A 13,131-nucleotide genomic window follows, 5' to 3' on the forward strand; every position below is an offset into this window, starting at 1 on the left:
TCCGAGGATCATATTCGTCATTGCATACTGTTTCATTTTCATGCGGGATTGAATTGCTTTTTCAAGCATATTTTGCTTGACGAACCCTGGATTTCTATAAGAGGGTGATTGAAAATTTGCAGGAAAGATGGCAAACCGTCCTTGACGATGATGGAGATTATAATAATAACTTGATTTTACTACAAAGTTTGTTATATACTTCAAAATAATTGATTACTCATGGGTCCCCCTAATACTTCCCGGCACGAACACTCGTTGAACAATGTGCCAAGGCAGCTGGCAACGTTCCGCTGACGAAAAGCGACGGTCCCTGCCCCCGAGCTCGGGGTTATCCTACTCGCAGTCGGTCAAAAGTCGATAGCACCGCCTCTCGTATTCCCTGAATTGTTGGCGGAGGTGTAAAGTTTCCGCGATGGCGTCGTACAGTTCAGAATTACGCAATCCGTGGGTGCAGATCACGGATGCTCGCAGGGAAGCATCTCGCGTGAGCTGGGAACGTGTTGGACCGGCAACGGAACAGCATTTAGCGCGGACATTACAGCTTGTCCGATTATTTTTCAAGGTGGAGCAGTCGTCGATCCTGTTGCTCTCTCTCCCTCTCTCTTTCTCCCTCTCTCTCTCTCTCTCTGGCTGCTGTCGTCGTCGGCTCGAAGATTTTACTTGGCTAACGACCCTCTCCTCTCCCCAGTCGGTGAATAAATTCCTGCTGTCCACGTAAGCCACCATATTTATTGAGTTTCGTGGTCCCGGCCACGAAGAGGCCGTGAACACCGATCTGGGATCAAGTTCAAGAGCGGGGGACCGATCGATCGATCAACCGACGATAGAAACCGGCCTCCATGGAGAGCCTCTTCCCTCCTCTGGGCCAAGGTCCCTCACGAAAATTAGCATTCAACCGATCAGTCAGATGTCACGCCTCTTCGGACTTTATCTCCGATCTACGGGATCTACGGTCTTCGTGGCGCCAGCGGTTTGTCAACGATCATCGCCATACTACGTTATGGCCCCCCCGACTAGCTGTTACTCTTCCACGGACATGCAATTAGCGGGCGTTTAGTGGATCGTTGCGCGTCGGATCAAGATGGCATAAACCATGCTCTAGCGCTACCGATGACGTTTCGGGGATACTGTTCGAGCTAGACGTGGTTTACGAAAATCAGGACTGCTGGCAAATTGCTGGCGCTGATTTATCGCTGCTTTACGATTCCCGTTGGCTCGCCTGTGCGAAATAGCTATATTAATCAGCAGATGTCTTTATTAGATCCCCCCCCCCGGTTCCTCGCAAAAATTAGTTTCTACAGTCGAGGCTGTCCAGAGAATTTATTTTGCCGAAGACATGCATATACGGAATAATTCTTTGTGGTTTATCTAGTTTGTCCACTATGTACAGGGCTTTCGCCATTTAGTTTTAATTTTAAATTAAAAATTGTTTAACAATAAAATTCTTTACAATTAACATAGTGCGTTCCTAATTAGGTAGGGCTTTCGCTATTTAAAAGCTTTAATACTAGGTTTACGGAGCACTAAATCTTGCCCGTTGGGATTATTTTATAAAAATATAAAGCACACATTCAGCCAGATTTTTAGCAGCTTTTACCATAATATATGTTCCAAGGAATAAATCAGTTAAATAAATTTCCTATCAATACATTTTTACAATCACAATAATTGTAAATTGAAGAATGTGGTTCCCGCCATTTTGACGGGTCCCGTACATCTAGTGTTAATGGAGGTGCAAAGGAAAGGTGCTTTATGAATTGCTATGGAACGTATTTAGACGATCGATTTGCCTGAAAATTGCTCAGAAAAATTCCCTTCGAGATTCTCCGCATTTCATCTAGTTTATTAATAGGGCTTTCGACGTTTAAATATTCCCAGGGCCGTGCAAACAAAAATCTAGGCACTCCACAGGTCATCCAACGCGTCCAGATTTATCAGCGCGTTATAATTTATTAAGACCCAGAAGATCTCTCGCAAGACTTTTCGCATTTTACCTGGTTCGTCCGCCATAGACAGGGCTTCCGCCGCCTAATTACTATACGGGAGGAATAACCGAAAGCCTACATGATCCGTGGCTCGCTCTCCAACATTTTTGCACAATTCGTCGATGCAAAAAACCTCTCGGACCAAAAGAGGGAGCAAGAGAGAAGTGAATCAGGTCCAAAACGTCCTCGAAGATCCTTCCCCCCCCCCCCAAACAAGAATTCGCCGGTTAACTGTAATCCGCACATAAAATCCGTCAGATTCGCAACGGTCCTGCGAATTTCCTTATTGGTCCTGAGGACCGATGACCCACAGAGAGATCGTCTGAAATTGTGAAAACTTGTCGCGGCGGGATGCAATCGTCCCGACAACTGGTCCTTATTCCGGTTCTTCGTTCGCATAACAGAACCTGGACTTCTGCAAAAAAATTTCGCGAGACTCCTTTATCTCCCGCGAACCGGTCGATCGAATGGAAAAATCACGATCCGTGCGCTGTTAACACATCACTCAATAAGTCTCCGGTCTAACTAAGTAAAACAAATTGTTTTTAGAAATTCCACTTTATTCATCAACATACTCTCCTTCAAGAGTGATACGTTCATTCCAACGCTCCTCTAACTTTTCGATGCACTTATGAAGTTATGTTTGAACCACCGACGACAAAAGAGGATATGAAACAAAGAATACGTGACGCTTGCGCTTCAGTGACTCCCGAAATTGTTAAAAAATGTTAGAACAACTTTGATGTTTCGAGTAAATAAATGTTTACAAGCCCGTGGTGGACATTTTGAACATTTTAAAGTACATTTTATTTCTTCACGAATAAGCAAAGGACTCAAGCGCGTATAATTCCATAACGCTATTTCCGAGCGCTTCAAGTACCTACAACTCGAAACTTCAAACTGTTATATCTCATCATGGAAGTATCTGACAAAAAAATGTTTCAGACAAAATTGACTTGTTTTTTTCCGGTAGAATCTAAATATGTAACATTTTATAGGGGGTTCCATTTAAAATTACAAAGGTACCTCCCCTCCCCCGTTAAAGGGGAAGGGAGGCCACTTCACGTTTATGTAGTCAGAAAGGCCCTTCAGTTCCATGCAATTGAAGGCTAAGAACTTTAAAATCGATGGCATAGTTTTCGAGATATTGAGCTGTTCAGAGTTATGTGGGCCACCCTGTATGTGTCAGACCAGGGACTTATTGAGTGATGTGCTAGATTCTTTCGAAAATCCTCGATGTTGCGAACGCTGGAAACTCTTGTTCGACGTTGTAACGTTTCAGAAAAAGCTAGAGAGAGAGAGAGAGAGAGAGAGAGAGAGAGAGAGAGAGAGAGAGAGAGAGGGAGAGATATGTCTGCGAAGCCAAGAATCCTGAAGTAACGTTATGCGAGGGGGACGCCTGTGCGTCGCGTTTAATTTGCACGGCACCGTGCATTTGTTTATTACCTTGCCGCATTATAGCCCCTTGCACCGTTATCGATGCGTCTTTCTTCGGGGAATCCCGGGATCGTTCCCGGTAGCGGGCCGTTCTAACTGCTTCGCCAAACTTCGGCTGCAATCTGCAGATTTCTGCATCCTCCTCTGCCTTTATAAAAATCAGTGACGTTATTCTCTCCCACGTAAAAATCGTAAACTTCTCGAAGGACTGAACATCGTCGGTGGCTAGAAAAATAAGTGAAATCGAAGAACAAGGTGTTGGCAAATTAATTACGGTCTCATGAATATCCGTAATGTTCGGTAGCCGTGGCTCCGCGGGGCCTGTCGGGAAACTGGAATTTCTAGGCATTCAAGTTGTCAAACCCGGGGACAGTGTGTATTAAACTACTTCGAGTAGAGCAGGCAATTAATGCTCGGACAGGTTTACGCTTTCAATTTCTGCTAAAAGGAAGGCGAATCGCGGCGTCGTCGTCGCAAGCTCCGACCGAAGCAACAACCTTTCATTAAATGTAGCATAAATTCTTCGCTCGACTCCGGAGGGGAAGATTTTTTAATTAATTAACGCTCAACGCTTCGTTAAAGATGCTGAACGAGGCCGAAGATCGGTCTAACGAAACTGTTGGCGGTTTTCGGTACGGTCTCGAGCATACATTAAACAGCATTAACATAATCCCCGGCCGTTATTAACATAACGAACGTAATTCGAGACGTTAACAGGCCCGAATGGGTCCGAGGAATTCCGCGCGGACAAGATGCGACGTGATAGCCGGTATCACTCGGAGTAACATAACTCCGTCGAATTTACACGCTTGTACGTTTTTATTGCCCACGGAGCGAGAGGTACGTCAGAGAATTTTACCGTTAGCGTTTTCGCCGGTCGACCTTTCGACAGATTTATCGGCAACCGGTGCAGAAACGCGTGTACAGGTTGTTTCACCTAACTCGAGCATCTAAAATATCTCGATTTCTTTGTTTATGATGGAAAAGATTGCAGAGGAAAACATTAGTTGGCTCAGGAGGACAAATATATTAGAGATTTCAAGGTCATCGAAGTTTCTTTAGATGGAACGATATATATTTTTATTATCGCTATATGATAGCCGAGGTCAAGACGAATCCAAGGACCTGTAATGTTATGACCTTCGCGTGACCTTGAGTTTGTTATCAACAACGATTCCGCACCATACATTTACACTCCATGGACACTCCAAAGCGCGATTTTAAGTCGAAAATCGTGAACAATGGCAATTTTCCCACTTTTAATCGTTTATAACTCGTAAACGAAGCAACCAATATTGGTGAAATTTTCAGCATGGATATAATTTATTCGAGCGAATCAAACACATTCTTTAAATTTTCAATACAGGCTCAGATAAAAAAGCTGAAAAAACCAACTTTTACTATTTCTTTTGCGATTCTGACCAATTCAAATTTTTTTAAAAAATTTTTTACACTTCGTCTAATAAACTAATCCTTCTAACTTCTCAATAACATTCAAGTCGTTTGAACTAATTTTTAAAAAGTTATGTTGTTTCAAATAGTGTGTAATCAGTTTTGCTCCTTACTGTACATAGGTTCATATATTGGTACATTAATTGGGTGGAAGACTTCCATCATTGACTCTCATAATACGCATGATTTCAACGAGCTCGTGGCAGCTATGGCTAAATCCATTTGTCTATGTTTACTCGTCAATGTTATTTAATTTTACAAATAAGGAACAAATTCCACCAACTCCCGTTTTCCCCTGACATTTTTTTCTATTATAAAATACAAGATATTATTAAACGAGATATCTTAGATGCTCGAGTTAGGTGAAACACCCTGTATATACAACGGACGAATGCTAGGACCTCGAATTTCCGACGGAAACCTGCTCATGATTAAGCGATCAACCGCGTCAACCGTGTCCGACATTTTGTACATATGTCGCCCGCTCGATTTTCGTGTATATGCCGGAGACTAGCGGACTGTAGATCGACGATCGATACCGTGATATATCCTCTGTTACAACCGTTTACACCGGGGTTCAACTCCCTATAAATATTCCAGAAATTTGCTAAAATGTTTACCCAACGGCAAGAGGCGTCGACGACAACCAGACGGGATTTGCATATTCGAGATACCGGCGGGCCATTGATCGACTGCTGTTTGCGGTCGTCACCGGAGGCTCGAAAATTTGTCCCAACAATCCATTAATCTTCCCGAAAGATATTGAGATGAGGAGAAATTTTGTCATAAGGTGTGAGCCATTTTTATTCTAATTTAAAAGCTGCTGTTTCTCCAATACATCAGTGGCTCTTTTTGGTAGTGTTAAATTTTTCTGAAGCACTCCTTTCAATACTATTATGAAATGTTTATTGACACTAGCACAACCAAATGCAACTGGCACACATTGCCTTATAATAACAAACGAAATTGCATTTGTTTAGATTTCGTACCAGTTTTGTCTAAATATCTATTTCCATAGAGAAGTTTATTAACACTAGATTTACGGGACCCGTCAAAATGACGGATTCTAATATTTTTAATTCACAAATATTGAGATTGCAAACATGGATTCATGAGGAATTATTTAACAAATTGATTTCTCTAAGTATGTATCCTTAAAAAAATGGCTACAGATTTTGATAGATGTATTCATGTTATTTTTATAAGAAAATGTAAAATAGTCAGTTTTAGTGCTCCGTAAACGTAGTGTTAAACAATTTTCTCGTGGTAACGTGTTTATAATTTCAATATTTCTAAAAGAAAAAATTAGGCGCAAGTCATTTTGACTCAGCCGGTGGTTCTAGTGTTAAAAATATTCGCAGAATTAATACTTCTGTATTAAAACAGTACCATTTAAATAAATCACTATAGGAGGCATTCACTTAACAGTCATCATTAAACTGCGAATGTTATGACAAAAATGAGTAATTAAACTTCAAAACTCAAAAAGAATTAAATTTATCATTTTCATCTTGAATTTTATTTCAACTTTATTTCCGTTTCTTACAATTTTTCCCATAACTCAAAAGAACTGTTACCTGGCGAAAAGTGTGATAGACGATCTAGGAGTCGTTCGAGCCATCGTAATGAATTATTTCAAGATCAGTTATGCCGTCAGTCGACTTTTTCCGTTCGAACTATGCGATTCCTCGAGCGAGCGACGACTATGCGATTCTCCCTGTGCCGGTATTCGAATAACCGGGTTCCTCGCATCCTTCTGACGTCACCGATGCTTGAATATGCAGATTCCCTGGCCGTACACCTTAAATCGCATCGCGAGACCCGCCCCTCACCTGGAAACCGCAAATTAGCTTACTTCGATACTCCAAACCGAATCTTCGATTCAGTATCATTTCATTACCACCACTTCCCCTATTGAAACTCGACTGAACCCTGAATTAATGCATTTTCAGTATACTCGGCATGCCCCGAGGAAGTCGCCATCTTTGTTCTCTTTTTAACGGGGCGTGCACTCCCCCGCGTGGCATGTGTTCGCGGAACATCTTCGACCTTAAAAATGTCCCGTTACACTTTGTTCACCGAAAGAAAAACACCGTGGAACCTAAAGCCATCATGCGACTCTCTTGCATCCTGCGTTCTCGTTCGCCAGCAATTCCTGATTCCGGATCTTTCCACAAAATAAAAATTGTTTGCATCTACTAAAAATTTCTTCCAACTTCCAATAACGTTCATAACCTGCAACTGATACATTAATGCTCTCAATATTTTTTAATCTGTTCATTTTTGTCATGAATGCATTAAATCCGCCGACGACGTATGCAGCTGTAATTGCTAAGCAACCCGAGGAAACAGTGATAAGAGAAATGATTAAACAGTTTAACAAAGACGCGGATTTTTGGACTAAAAATTTCGGGGACGTTTTGTTAGTGCATTCTTGTGCAAAAGTATAGAAGAATAATGGTAACAGGCTATGCACATTCGTTATTAACATGATGTACCTATTGTACAATAGCGTCGCAGCTTTTTAAGATGTCCCTCAGCCTTCGAGGACATTGTGCAACAAGTTTCACAGCGTTTAATTGCATCCGAGTCGATTAACTACGACTGAACAGAGCCAATCTGGCACAAAACATAATAAAATCGTGCGCCAAGCATCAGATTCCACTAATAGCGCAGAAATGCTTCGAGGGAGAGAGTAACGAAGCAAAATGCGATGATCGAGGAAAAAACGATCGATGCATCGACGGCTAACGGTAAAAAGGTCCATCAACTTTTTCACACGGACAATTAACCTGTTAATAACTGTCCTCCCCGTTATTTTTAATCAGATGTATCGCGACGGCCGGTTTATGTTTCTGTTGCCGATATCTCGCTTCTCGATTCGTTCTTCGAGTACCGGAAGGCGCAGGGCCTGTCCGGAATTCTCGTCTCGCATAATCACGGCCGGCCCCCCTCCCCCCGGAATATGTCACACCGATTAATCCCGATCCCGTCTGGTGAAATACCAAACAGCCCGATCTCCGATCGATGATTTCGGTCACGGAGCCCGGATCCCCTCTGGGTCAAGGATAACCCTCGCCCCCACACCTAAGCGTATTGACCCCTTTCCCACTCGGAACGGGCTTCTTGTTTTCCTATCGACGACGGTTCGCGTTGGCATGAGTCAGATGTCGACGTTATGCGTCGCGGTGTTGTCGGTCCCGTAAAAATCGGCGTATGAAAATGTTTAACACGGTCGCTAAAATGTTTTATTAACACTGGAACTACCGAGCCCTAAACGTGACTTAGACTCATCCCTTTATAGTAACAGCAAGATTAAATTTTCTCAGATTTCATACGATTTTTATGGTAACTTTAAAACATTTCCCGTGAGAACGTTTTCATAGTTTCAGTAATCGTGAAAGAAGAAACCATCCACCGGCCATTTTGACTGTTTCAAAAGTATTTAATATGGGAATGTTACAGACTCCCTCTTTCACGCTCAACGATATTAATTAACAGCGCGCAGATAATTAATTTGACTAGCTTTATGTGAACGAGATAAGCGTTAAATAATTCGCAAAATTCGGAGAGAATCCTGAAGGACACTCCTACACATAGACGCAATATTTTTATGAACAAAAGCTTTGAAGAGCGAACTTGCGAAAAACAAGAATTTCTGGAGAAACGATCATTTATTTCTTCAAAATGTTTGTAGCAATTGACAGCAGTTTTTTTTATGTATAGCTCTGACTGTGTACGGCGATTTCTCTGTATATGTCGCCAAGGCCTGGATGATAAACGTCGCGGGATTGTCCCCAGAACAAGCGAGAGATTTTAGATGCTCGAGTTAGGTGAAGCGACGTCCGAAATCGATAATGTTGTTGCAGAATGTTGTTACGCTAGGCGTAAGTCGGAGTTCAGGAATTTTCTAGATCGTTGATGACTCAGTCGACCTTGGATCTCGGAACGGATACTGTTAGACAAAGGACGTTGTCGGCCGAAGGGCAAGGTACCGTCGAAGAAGACAGATTGCGAAAGAACTCTAACGGTCTAACAAACCAGTCGAAAGAAACGAGTGAAAAATGATTGATGATCGCAGTTCTTGCGGCCGTCATTTTAGGTATTACGGAGTCGGACAGCTTGAAGGCTGCTGTATCGACGAACAAGATTTCCGACGCCGTTTAAACGCTCGTTAATCCGAGGAAGAGCTTCGCGAGGAGGAAGAATCGTCGAAGAGGAACAAGAAGAGGAATGGAAGCGTGGAAAGGAAGGCAGCGGGTTAAAGATAAGAGGAGGAACGAGGTTACCGATAAAGCCATGTCCGAACGGGTTCCTCCTGTCAGCTCGTGGAAGTGCGCCGATACGATGGCAAATTTATTTCCCCGTGACAGCAGTATTCCGATAAAAATGTCGCTCGTTAGCCGTTAATTTGTCATTTTTATCGGCACGTCCGACTTTTCGTCCCTCCGCGCGAGCTTTGGGAAAATAAACCAACCTGTCGGACATCCGCGACAACGAAACAAAAGATTCGCAACGGAGATCGTTAATTTTAAAGAACACCGGCGGTCCTCCGACCCGTAGCGACGCCATCTTGCTTGGGCTTGCGGTCGGAGCTATTTTTCCAAATCTTGCGGGGGATGGAAAACATAATATTCCCTTGAGACGATGAAAAATATAAGGCAAGCATTTGCAACGCCGAGACTGTAAATTTGCAATTAAATAGGGTGAGGTTAGGTGCTCGTAGGGGCGCCATTTTGGTCGAGATGATTATTCTGAATTTTTCCATACAGAAATCCGTCTGTAAATAATATTTCTAGCTCACTAAAATACGCTAAATTGAAACAATAACTCTTTGGAGGCTTCTGAAGCTGCAGTCATTAATTCTATATTAAATACAAGAACCCCCGCGGCTACCGACGGCGCCATTTTAATTAGGCTTGCGGTCAGAGCTATCTTTCCATATAGAAATCTTGAAAAAACGCTACGATATGCGCGGGATGGAAAACATAATATTCTTTTGCAACGCTGGGACTGTTAATTTACAATTAAATAGGGTGAGGTTAGGTGCTCGGGGGGTGCCATTTTGGTCGGGATGATTATTCTCAATTTTTCCACATGGAAATCTCTCAGAAATAATGTTTCCAGCCCACTAAAGTATGCTAAATTGAAACAATAACTCTTTGGAGGCTTCTGAAGCTGCAGTCATTAATTCTACATTAAATACGAGAACCTCCGCGGCTACTGACGGCGCCATCTTGCCGAATCAGTCGCACATTCCCTCTTCTGGAAGAAAGTGTTCTCTATACCCTGTAAAAATGTACCAAAAGTTGCTCAGTGTTTAAAAATCGTATGCAGCCTCCTTGTCGGATTATAGTACGCCAAATCAAAATGACGATTAGGCGAAAAGGAGGCCGCGCTATGTCGAGTTACTGTACCGATCAGGGATGAGTCGCGATCGCGGCTCCGATTCTGCCCGGCAAAAATGTCGGGAATGTTGAATGAATCTTTCAAGAAGGACGGCACGGTGTGCGCGGAATAAATGAATAAAACAGGCCCGCGACCCGAGGAACCGGTGACACTTTTACCTATGATTGTGAACACCTGTATACCTGTGAACGGCGCGCCGTTTAAACGTCCTTGTGTGCACGTTCCTTTTCTTCTTTCCCGGTTGCTTCGGGGGCCCGTTACCAGACACGAATCTTCATTTAGATTTTCCGCGGCGATACCGTTCGCTGCGAATGATCCAACGGCGGAATCATCGTTCGAGAAATTAATAGGATAATCGACGCGCCCCAGCCTCGCTTAATTACGCGTCAATCGACGCTCACGCGGAGACCCCTTCGAGGCGAAGAGAAACTGCATAACAGATTAAAAATCGAATTATTCTGGAATTATTAGGGGGACCAATAAGTAATCAATTATTTTGAAATTGAAAACAAACTTTGTAGTAAGTTCAAGTTTTTATTTATTAATTTATTGTATAATCACCATCATTATCAAGGAAAATTTGAATTTTGCATAAAGTTCCGCTGTTTGTTTCTCGTTCTGCGAGATTCAGTAAACAATCTGGTTAATTTGATAAAGATGTAATTCAGCTCATAGGAGTAGCACAAATAAATATAAAATATCGAAGAACGGCAATAAAATATTGCTATATAGAGAGGAAAAAATAGCGCAGACCTATAAGTATTAGGGGGGTCCATAAGTAATCAATTATTTTGAAATCTAAACAACTTTGTAGTACATTCAGGTTTTTATTTCTTAATTTATTATATAATCTCCATCATTATCAAGGAAAATTTTCATTTTGCATAAAGCTCCGCTGTTTGTTTCTCGTTCTGACAGATTTAGTAAACAATCTGGTCAATTTGATAAAGACATAATTCAGCTCATAGGAGTAGCACAAATAAATATAAAATATCGAAGAACGGCAATAAAATATTGCTATATAGAGAGGAAAAAATAGCGCAGACCTATAAGTATTAGGGGGGTCCATAAGTAATCAATTATTTTGAAATCTAAACAACTTTGTAGTACATTCAGGTTTTTATTTCTTAATTTATTATATAATCTCCATCATTATCAAGGAAAATTTTCAATTTGCATAAAGTTCCGCTGTCTGTTTCTCGTTCTGCCAGATTTAGTAAACAATCTGGTCAATTTGTACAGTTGACATACAGTTTAATATAAATAAAGTTTGTATACTTAATGTTGGATCAGCTTCCACTAGAGATTTTAGGGTGTCGTTATCAAATTCAACTGATCGTCCGAGGCCTGTCAGAGAGATCATAATCACCAGCAGCAAACCTTCCGAACCAACGTTGACGCTTGTTGACCTTCGATACATCTCCATAAACATCGCAAATTTTCTTTGTTGTTACCTTTGCATTAAATTCCGCATGAAAATGGAAAAGTATGCAATGACGAATATGATCCTCGGAAGGTACGGTCGCCGCCATTAACGATCGCATTATTTATCGTGCAATTTCCTGATCGTCTTTAACAGCGGCTCGGACCTTGATAAACCGTTGCTGAATGAATAACACGAGCTGAGGATGGAGGTTGCGCGGTACTTTAGTTTATTTACACGATCGGCAGGGCTTGTTTTTTTAATCCCGATTCGGAGGGTCCTCGAAACACTCGGGGAGGAACCGTTATCCCGAGAAATGGACATCCGTCCGGTGCACAATGAGGCGAAAAGTTGTCGGGACAATTTGCATAAGCGTTCGCCTTGTTGGGTCCGCTAAATGCGACGGACTGCACCGTAATTTGGCAGGTCCGAGAACTCCTTTTCAGCGAACGATGACCCAGATTTCGACGGATAAACCGATCATGCTTCTCCTCGACTATTCGAGTTTTCGCGGAGCAGATTGTTGCAAGTGATGCTCTCATATCGCATCCCGCTAAGGCCACGAGCCGTTCGCGGCTGCATTTTAATTAGGCGCTGCTGTTCTCCTCGCGCTCCTTTTTGCCCGGCTGTGTACTCGCGGGCTCCTCTTATCGAGCGCCGAGGGCTGGCCAACTAATTAAAAGTTATGCCGATCGTTTACCGCGAACGGAGCTCATGCATACGCTGTATCTAGATGAACCTCGTAAAGTATCGTGAGAGAGCATCGGGGGAAAATCGCTTGTGGCAGGAAATTCTCGATCGAAACGATTTTTCTAGCCTCCTACGATCGGTTTTGCCACTGCGGGGCCATTTTTGCACGATAAGAGCGGGTTTTCATGTCGGGGGAAAAAATTCCCCTCTTTCTGCAATTTTATTACAATTTTATTCTATTTACAGAATTAATTTAATCGGCACAGTCAAGGATTCAATATTGTCGTAGCCTTGAGCAGTAGCTTGTTAATTGTTGGAAACTCTCGAAATATTTTTTATCTAATTTCTACAAATTCTCGTTTGCGTGTTCTATATTTTACTATTTCTAATCTGTTTTGTACAATCTATTTCTAATATCTATTTCTATATCTATTTATGTAATCTAATATAATCTATTTCTAATCTACTCTTATTAGAGGTTAGGTATTATTAGAGGTTAATTTCTTAACCTCTTATAAAGGTCCACGATTCCCCCGGTTATCGGTTAATATTAAAACAGAGTGGGTGCCCGCTCAAAAATGGCCGTGGGTCGATCACCCATAGCGTTATCGATCTATGCAAATTTTATTAATGATTTTGTTACTATTCCATGCCCGGCAATGGACACCGGACCTCGGCTTCAACGGCTCGTTGACTCTTCTTCCTCTTCCTCCGACAATTATTCGCCTCCAACGC

Source organism: Halictus rubicundus, chromosome 1 (genome assembly GCF_050948215.1).
Source record: "Halictus rubicundus isolate RS-2024b chromosome 1, iyHalRubi1_principal, whole genome shotgun sequence".
Classification (NCBI taxonomy): Eukaryota; Metazoa; Arthropoda; class Insecta; order Hymenoptera; family Halictidae; genus Halictus; species Halictus rubicundus.